Here is a 4,290-nt window from a genome sequence, read left to right on the forward strand (position 1 = left end):
TTTTATAAGCATTCTATTTAACTCAATGCATTCCTTAATACCATTTCTTAAAAAAAAATTTCTTATGATTAGGCAAAGAGAGGGGAAAAAGAGTTTGATAATCAAACTGTTTCCTACAGAAACACAAGATCAATCAAGATCACGCTATAATATTAAATTTCTCACTTAAGTCTATCATTTCAATTACACAGTTTTCATTTCGCTACCGTTAAAAGAATGGCGATCCGCCTAGCAAAACATTTCCAATAATTATGGTTGCCACAGGAGGTTCTAGTTTTCCAAACAAAGCAGAGATCAATAGAGGCAATCTTTTCGAGAATGCAAGACCTCTTAAGAACACACATTTATAATAGTACAATATAGACACATGTCATAATTTGCAACCTATTAGAAATCATATTACGATCAAAGATAAGCAAAGAGCTATTACCCCAAATAAAACATATTAATGCATGCACATCAAACAAGCTTTCCATTCGCACTTTCTAAACACATTAAGGTAATTCCACATACCCAAAAGCGAGTTCAATGGAGCATTTGCTAAAATAATCTTCAATCAATCTGGTTTAATAAAACACATAAGACAATCTTTCGAAAAACACATAAAACAATCTTTCAGGGAACACATTAATACTTTCTCGAAGCTACAATAACATGCTCCTTTAATACTTCTTCTACCAACCAAGCAGTTTCACATAATTCATCTATTCGCATAGCAATGCACCTTACTAAGGTAGAATTTAATCATGCTACTCCTACAACATACATATGGAGAATTCTTTAACCAAACACATACAGTTTTCTCCCATCACCCAATATAAATTTTTAAACCCATAGCCCTCCTTTATAATCTAAAAACATAAGCGACATAAGGCTCATACACAAGGGTTCAAGAAGTCACACCCTTTTCTCTCTTGCAAACAAGAAACTCAAATCAAAGATAATTACACATATCATAATCCTTTTAATTTCCAGAAGAAAGAGAGAGGAATGGTGATGATCATTTAATTTTCCACAAAATAAGCATTCAATAATTGCCATACTAGTCCTTCAAGTGGACAACATTAAACTAAATCATAATTTTTAAACAGATATAATTCGCACTTTCAGATTCAAGACAAGCACGGACCAATCCAAATGGATCAGTCTAAAGAGTACAACACTCAAAGGGGAAGGTACATACGACTCTCTTTCAGAATAAGAGTAATCGTAGACCAAGACATCAATAGGCAAACAATGCACATACTAGCACTCAAATGCCAACATCGAGAAGGCGAAAACAAGGTGTGAACATACATGTTACACACTAGCTAAGGTCTGCTCAATCACTCACATGCAAAAGGAGGACAAGCATACACATAAGGTCGATACACCTCACACAAATAGAGGGCACACGCGACACCAGAGATCCCAATGTTTGCAACTTGGCTCTGATACCAAATGTAATGCCCCACCAGGAAACCCCGAAGGGATAAGCCAAAATTACAAGAATAGAGTGCAAATTTTTTTTTATTTTTTTTAAGTTACAACACATAAGATACAACAAGATATCAAAGATTTAGATTACATAGCGGAAGACTTCAACTAACACCTAGAGAGTTTCCCAATGAGATTACTTAAATTTTCACAATACACTTTACTCACACAATTAATCCATTAAGCTGAATATCTTAATAACGAGATAATTCATAATCAGGATAATTTCTTTCAAAGGATGGAAATATAAATCACAACAAAGATTCATCCATTAAGATCCATTCATCAACCTCATTCAAGCTTTTCAATTTAAAATTACAAACCCTACATCTACATTCTAATACACTAGGATTTCATCATAACATAAGAGATCTTTCCAAGCATATTTAAATTCCTTAACAACAACTGAATATCATCTATTACTCTAAGATACATTATTCCATATTCCAACTTATTGCATTAAAAAGGACGATTTCACACATGCATTACGATAAATCGCATCTCAACCAATTATGCATTAGATCCACATGGCATTCAAGATAGAACTGAGTATAAGCATTAACAGTTAATTCCATTTATCCACTTAACCATTTAACATAAGCTAAACATACATGATAAAGCTGAGTAAAGGGAACATAAGAGAATACGTCACATAACACCAAAATGATCTCGGAGTTCACCCCTAAAGGGCTACATCTCCGGGTCTGCGCAACTGCAAGACCCCTCTGATAATTAATAAAGTTAAGAGTACAAGAGGTTACACTATACAATCCAGCCATCAAGGCGATACATAAATGATATACAGATGACCACATCGGTCCATAATACATAAACGATCCTTACAAAGAACAGGATCCAGCTGAACATAATCAAAGCTAAAACAAGAGGTCCAGATGAGCATCCATAAACTAAGCCATCACCACCCAAGGTCTAACATGGAACCGACTCTCACAAGGGAAGAGACAAAGGACGACTCACAAGGGTACTCAAAACAGGACAAAACGACCACACACTAGCGAACGTAGGGACAAGTGTCATCACACAACCTGGTATGGATACCATGGCAAGTCTTCATAGGTCCCGGCCCATACACTGGTAACCCTGGCAACCTAATCCGAACTTCCGGCCCATCCAAGCCTCATGTGGACCCACACATCCTCTCGTGATGACAAGGAAGGTAGTTTTCCATTTCAGGCCTTCTCACAGCATGTCGAATCTATGATAGCACTCGTCTCATGTGTGAGGCACAATTATCTTAATTATAAATTACATTCTAATCTACTTAGGTTATCACTTAATAGACTCACTTTCGACGGGTTACCCAGCAGCCACTTTGGGCACGGCCCCCAATCGAAAGCCACTTTCCCATACGACACTAGACTAAACTCAGACGAACTCAAAACCAAGGAATAGATATGGTCAGACGAACGAAGTTCAAGAAGGAGAACAATCGTCTGGTCAAACACGACTCAAGGGTAATCACTTACGGACGGTACTCTAACTAGAGACCTGACAACTAAGGTTAACCACGAATCATCATTCGACTCACTCAAGAGGATATGACCAATTATGACAACATCACAATACAACAGTCAACTCGGAAATCGAGGACTAAAACAGGAACACCAAATCATCCTTACGACAGGGTCCTTTAAACAAGCAAAACATGCCATTTCATAATTAAAGGCGAATACAGTAATTAAACTCGCAATGTAATAATCAGAAAGGACAATGATTTCTCAAATTGATTTAAACATTAAAATCGATCAAGTTTTTCTACAAGATCTAAATCAAATTACAGTTATCTACCTCAACAAGGGATAATTTGTTCTTGGTTTTCTAACTCCTAAGGTTCAAGCATCGAACAGGCAAATTAAGCCATGGAGAGTTTTAACCCATTCATATTAATCAAATTCAGACAACCATTAAGCGATTTAAACAAGGATACATTTAATCTCCAACAAACGTCATTAACATACCGGTCTAAAACCGACCTCTACAGTTTCGTATTTCAGCGATCTTCCAATAACATATTATTCTCTATTATTTTTAAACAATACTACCTCAATTAGCCAAGTGCTCTAATTAGCTAGAAGGTAAGATCTAGGTTTAATAATCCAAGATCAGACAAATATAATCATCAATATTCAATTGCGAAAATCAATAGTTTTTAAAACTTAATCAGAAAAGAGCATAAGTCATGTAATGAGATCGAATGATGACTAACTTACAAACTCCATTATAGAATTAATCAACACCAATTATCGTTTATTATTCTTTTGCTACCCTAATCAAGATTAAGCACTAATTGATACTCATCATTTAAAAAAAAAACATACATTAACAACATGTCGTTTGCATTCTTTTTTTTTTTGAATGATAAGAAAAAACACATTAAAAAAAAACATTTAATAAACCCCTTTCTTTTTTTTAAGTCCAAAGAAAAACGCATTTTAAAGAAAACTAATTAAAAAAAGCATTAGGCGAAGGGGGAGGGCGGGCCGTGCCCTAACCCTACCCCAGCCGCAAGCAATGAGGGTCCCCGTGGGCGGCGCTCACGACGGTGCCCGCAGGGTGCCGCGGCGCCCTGCGGCCACCGCCGTGAGCCGCAGGCACCACGGACTACAGCAGTCTGCAAGCACGCGAAAGGCGCGGGGGAGGAGAACCAGCGGGGGAGAGGGGAGAGGGAGCGGTGGAGCTCCGCTCCCGGCCTCCAAACCCCAAACCCACGGGTTAAACAAAAATAAATAAATAAACACGCGCCCAGTTCGATGAACCATGCAACGCGCAAGCTCGCTAAAAAGGTAGAATATA

This window comes from Cryptomeria japonica, chromosome 6, assembly GCF_030272615.1.
Source record: "Cryptomeria japonica chromosome 6, Sugi_1.0, whole genome shotgun sequence".
NCBI lineage: Eukaryota > Viridiplantae > Streptophyta > Pinopsida > Cupressales > Cupressaceae > Cryptomeria > Cryptomeria japonica.